Below are 6,198 nucleotides of genomic sequence, written 5' to 3'. Positions count from 1 at the left end.
CCATTCAACCTTCAAATAGAATAATTTAAACCATTTCAATTCACATAATCAATTCTCAATAAAAACAACATGAGTATACCAAGTTCAATCATTCAAAATTCACATTATTAATCCGAACTTAGAAACCCTAGATTCCTTTTTGGTATCACTGATGGCATTTCAAGAGAATGAATGTTTAACATGGAAGTGAAGCACAATAACACCCTAATCAATTCTACATGTGCCTAAATCACAACCAAGTTCTAAGAATCTAACATGTGAGAAGAGTGTGAGGTCTCATGCCCTAAATCCTCCTTCAATTAAAAAGTGGGATTTGAAAAGGTGGAATGAAAGGTTAAAACCCTAAATCCCCCTTTTTAAATTATATTTCGTGCCCTCTCGTCCATGTGAGGTCTCACGTTTGAGTGAGGCTAGCAGAAAAATTAAGCCTGTCTTTCTCGCTTGGGTGAGAATGAGGTAGGAAGTACTGATGTTTTGTTATTTTCTCTCTTGGGCAAGATACTCTCGCTTGAGATAGCATTAGAGGAAATTTACATATTTCTCACTTGAGCTAGGGAATTATAGCTTGGGCGAGAATGAGGCAGAAAATAAGGCAGTGTAACATACAACAAAACAACATTGGGAACAAAAACAATAAATGATGGATTGCCTTCCAGGTAGCGCTTATTTAACGTCATTAGCTCGACGCCTTTTTCTTTATGGATTGGAGAGGTGGATGATTATTGTGAGTTGCTCGACCTCACCACCTAAGTACGGTTTAACCCTTTGTCCATTAACTATCCAACTTCTTTGAGACGCTGAATCCTGCAATTCTATCGCTCTGTGCGACCTTATTTCTTTGACAAGAAAGAGTCCTGACCATTTTGATTTTAGTTTTTCCAAAAACAATCTCATCCTTGAATTGAACAACGTCACTGTCTGGCCTGGTTAGAAGTCCTTTTTCCAGATCTTCCTTTCATGGTACATTTTTACTTTTCCTTGTACAACTTTAAGGACACATATGCAGCAAGCCTCATTTCTTCCAGTTGTTGCAATTGTACTTTTATTTTCTCACCGACCGCTTTGTGATCCATATTGAAATACTTCAAGGCCCAAAATGCTTTATGTTACAGCTCCACTAGAAGATGACACACTTTTCCATAGACCAGCTGATAAGGAGATAACCCTCTAGGTGCTTTAAATGTTGTTCTATAAGCCCATAATGCATCATCAAGTCTGAGAGACCAATCCTTTCTTGAGGTTGAGACTGTTTTCTCTAGGATTCTTTTGATCTCTTTGTTGGACACCTCCACTTGTCCATCTGTCTGTGGATGATAGGGAGATGCAACCTTGTGTCAGACCATAGTGTTGAAGGGCCTTTTCAATTTTCACATTGCAAAAGTGCGATCCTCCATCACTAATAAGAACCCTTGGTGAGCCAAACCTACAAAATACGTTTCTTTTCAAAAATTTCACCACTGTTTTGGCATCAACCTTTGATGCAGCTATTGCTTCAACCCACTTAGAGACATAGTCCACTACTACAAGTATATACAAATGTGAATGTGATGGTAGCAATGGCCCCACAAAGTCTATCCTCCAACAATAAAAAACTTCAATCTCTAGAATATTGGATAGAGGCATTTCATTTCTTTTGGAGATTCCGCCTGACCTTTGATAATTATCACATTGTTGAGAAAATTAATGAAGGCCAATAAAAGCCTGATTGGAGGACTTTGACAATTGTCCTCTCTCCATTAAAGTGTCCTCCATATGGCGAGCTATGACATTGCCATAGGACTCTTTTAGCTTTTGTTGTAGATACACACCACCGCAATAATCCATCAGACCCAATCTTGAATAGTTGGAGTTCATCCCAAATGTAATGATGTGAATCTCTAAGAAACTTCTTCTTTTGGTGCCAGTTGAAATCATCGGGGATCACCCTTACAACTTTAAAATTGGCCATATCAACAAACCATGACCTTTCTTTTATCATGAGGAGTTTTTATCTGGAAACTCCTCTACCACCTTAACTTCTCTACTTGTCACCTCTTGATTCATCAGCCTTGATAGATGATCCGCTACACATTTTTTACTTCCTTTCTTGTCCTTGATCACCAGATCGAATTCCTGCAATAATAACACTCATTGAAGCAATCTCGACATTGAATCCGATTTGGTTAAAAAATACTTGATTGCAGCATGATCTGTGAATATTATAACTTTAGATCCAATCAAGTATTATCTAAACTTTTCCAATGCATATACAATTGCTAGCAATTCTCTTTTTTTTTGTAGCCTCGTTAATTTGTGCCTTATTTAAAACTTTGCTAGCATAATGAATCGCATGGAAAACTTTAGATTTTTGTTGTCCTAGTACAACTCTGACTGCATAATCACTAGTATCGTACATTAGTTCAAAATCTAAATGTTAGTTAGGAGCTACTATGACAGGAGCATAGATGAGTTTTTTCTTCAACATTTCAAAGGCTTTTGCACACTCAGCATCAAAGTTCTTTCTCCAATTCGATGTAACATGGACAAAGGCATTAGATTGATGTTGGCACCCAAATCCAGTAGTGCATTCCCTACATATAGTTCTCCAATAGTGATTGGTATTATGAAGCTACCTGAATCCTTAGTCTTTTGAGGTAAAGTCTTCTGAATTATTGCACTACATCCAGCTTTAAGTGTCACGATCTCCTCAGAAAATTTTCTCTTCCTTGTCAAAAGATCCTTCATGAACTTGGCATAGGAGGCATTTGTTCCATGGCTTCCATGAAGGATATGTTAATCAGGAGGTTCTTGAATATATCCATGAACCTTGTATACTATCTCTCTTTGTCTATCTTAGAAGGATTCTTGGGATAAGGAAGACTTTTCAGCTGTGAAAGTTCATTCTTTTTCTTCTCAATCTGCTCTCTTTTTTCTCCCTTAGTTTCTTTTTCTTTGTCCTCTTCCTCACTCTCTACATTCTCCTTATTTGATATCTCTTCAGACTCACTTTTTTCTACCTCAATCTCTTTTTCTTTCAACACTTCCTCCTATATCACCAAATTCTCACCAACATCCTTGCCAATCACCTTTCCACCCCGAGTAGTAATGTCATTACAATGTTTCTTGGGATTAGTTTGAGTGTTGGCTGAAAATTGTTGGCGATCTGAATGTTGATCTGTCATCTATTTCGCCCATTGACCGACTTGTGTTTCCAAATTTCTAATAGATGCTTCAGTATTCTTCTGATTTGCCATTGAAACTTACATGAACTTTTCAGAGTGTCCTCTAATTTGGCCTGTCTTTCATGCAATGGTGGGTGTTTACTCTATTGAAATGGTTGTTGGAATGGTGGATGCCTGTTTGATGGTCATGTTTCCAGTATCCAACCATAATTTTGATTGTTCCTCCAACCCTACGAAAATTTATTATCTTGCGAAGGGTTGTTGGAGAAATTGCCTTGTCGAGTTTGGTTGGTGACATATTTCACTTCTTCCTCATGATTTGTACTTGGCATTGACCAATAACCTCTTAAATGATCGCCTCCACAAAAATCACACCTCAGCACTTGTTGACTAAGAGAGGTTTGCACAACATGTAGTTGTTGCGGAAACTTGGATATTTTCTTAGTAAATGCTTCAATTTACTGAGCAAGAATTTTGTTTTCTGCTAGATTAGCATCAAATGTGTTCAAATCAAGCACTCCTCTCTTCTGCATTGGCCTCCGATTATGATGTGCGTGCCTATCTGTTGAAGATAAGGAAATTATGATCCTTATAGCTTGTTCAACATCCACAACTATCATTGTTCCACCTTCTGCTACATCTAAAATCATTTTGGTCTCAGGCTTCAATTTGTTGCAAAATATGTTAAGTTGATCCACATATTCAAAACCATGGTTAGGGCATTTTCTCAACAACATCTGAAAATGCTCCCAAGCTTCATAAAATGCTTCATATGCACCTTGTTGAAAAGTCGATATCTCAAACTGGGCATGCACATAATGAGCTGGTGGGAAGAACAGTGTCAAAAACGTTGACTCCAAACTACTCCAATTAGTCAAGCTTTGGGTCGGGTGAGATTTTAATCATTCCCTAGCTTCACCAATGAGAGAAATGGGAATAACATCATATAAGCAACTTCTTGTTCATTGTCATTATTGCCCATAGTTGACACCAATTCATAGAAATTATCAAGATGTTTATATGGATCTTCATAATCCTTTCGAGAAATTTCATGTGCACTAACTAGATTCAAAAAAGTTGGCTTGATTTCCACTATTCTTTCAGTATGTGGAATGACAATGCTCGAATAATGCCTTGGACATTGGTACATTGCATAATCACCTAGCATCATTCTTGGAGGATTAGCTCTTTCATTGTTTCCATTAGCAACATTTGCATTTTCCATTTTTTTAGATTGAGGCTCTGGAATTGTTATCTGTTGAGAATTTGAATGTGCCTCTTGTGTACCTTGCTTCTTCTTTTCTTTTGCTTTCTTTCTGTTGATCTTGGATGATCATTCAATTCCAGGATTAATACAAACTACTTTTAAAGAATTTAATTACAACTACTCATTGAACTATATTCAGAAATTAATATAAATCGCAGATTGCTCCCTGGCAACAATGCCATAAACTTGTTGAGATTTTGCGTACGACCAGGTAACCGTATCGTTCAAGTAACAAAACCGGTAAATACCGAGATATCATCCTCAGAGAGCAAATCAGATTTTTTTTCATACTTCATCTTCTTCATTTCACTATCTCAACCGTGGTAACCCTCCAACTTCAAAAAACAACCATTATCGACTGTTTCGGTGATTTTTGAGTCGATTCATATCACATTTTCAATTCTAAGCACTTTCTAATAATCATTTTCGTGTTTAGTGGCCTAAATCAAAACTCCCATATCACCAAAACTCCAAAACCTAGATTTTTTCAAAAACTCAATTTCATGCCTTCATCCTCCAGAACCAAGAAACAACGCACCAATGTGATTCAAGGAAGGTAACCAACCTCTGATGAGATTGATAAGTGCCAAACATACCTAAAAATCATACACTTTTATGGTACATACCTTAAGCATAATTGAGAAAAACCAACTTAAAACAATACTTTTTGTATAAAATATCACAATTTGGTATATTTGTGTTTGTATGGTCTTTTTATGTATTTTGTAGGAAATAAAATGAAGAAAAGAAGAGAAAAGATTCATGGTCAAAAAGCAACAAAAGTCAAGAAAATCAAGGTGCTCAACAAGGTGCTCAACCAGGTAGCTGAGCGTGGAACAAGCCCCGCTGAGTTGACCTGCCTGACCTGGCTACCTGCTTGACCTGGACCAAACTGCTCAACCAGGCAGTTGAGCGGACATGCTTAGCCGCTCAGCCTAGCACCAGGCTAGGCCTGGCACAGTCAGAAATATGCTTGACACGGTCAAACACGAGCTTGGCACAAGCCAAGTTGCTCAATGGTCAAACCAAGCTGCTAAGCGGATAACCAGACTCCTGGCCAGATCAGCAAGCACCAAGCCACGTCCCACTCAACACGGTCAGAAGCTGCTGAACAAGCAGCTCAACGGTGAAGCAGGTGCGTTGGGCAGTGCTTACCATACTTGACTTAACCATCAAGCAAACCATGAATTCATCCATGACCTCACCTCAAGTAGCCCATCATAGGCTTTTCAGAAGTAGCTCACAATAGCTGGTCTCATAGCCCACAACTATATTTGATGAGTCATGCACAAGGAGGTGACTAAGCTACTTGGTCAAGGGGCCAAACCCATGCTGAAGGGTTTGGTCAGCTATTGAGCGGTCCAGCTCAGCAGCTCAGCGGTCTGGAATTTTGCCTATAAATAGAGGCCATTTCTTTCGAGCAAAAGAGATTGTATTTGAGCATTTCTTCACTAAATTCTCTCAAAAAACACTTGAAGGCAGAATTCCCTCATTTAGGAGTTCTTTCTTAGCTTAGAGTTTTCATTTTCAAGAAAGTTTTGTAATTTGTAGTTTAGAATTCAAGAGGAGAAAAGGAGAAGGCAAATTAGATGCAAAAATTGATTTTGTACTCTCATTTGGAACTCAAAAGCATCCAATCCTTGGATGGATAGCTCATGCTCCTAAACATTTTATTTTGAACAAGGTTATGTAATTTTCTACTTCTTCTTAAATTTACAAAAGTTTGAATTTTAATCATTCAAGTTGGTGCTTTGGTTAATATTATTTGTT

This window comes from Lupinus angustifolius, chromosome LG06, assembly GCF_001865875.1.
Source record: "Lupinus angustifolius cultivar Tanjil chromosome LG06, LupAngTanjil_v1.0, whole genome shotgun sequence".
Classification (NCBI taxonomy): Eukaryota; Viridiplantae; Streptophyta; class Magnoliopsida; order Fabales; family Fabaceae; genus Lupinus; species Lupinus angustifolius.
This window is presented reverse-complemented; position numbering follows the sequence as displayed.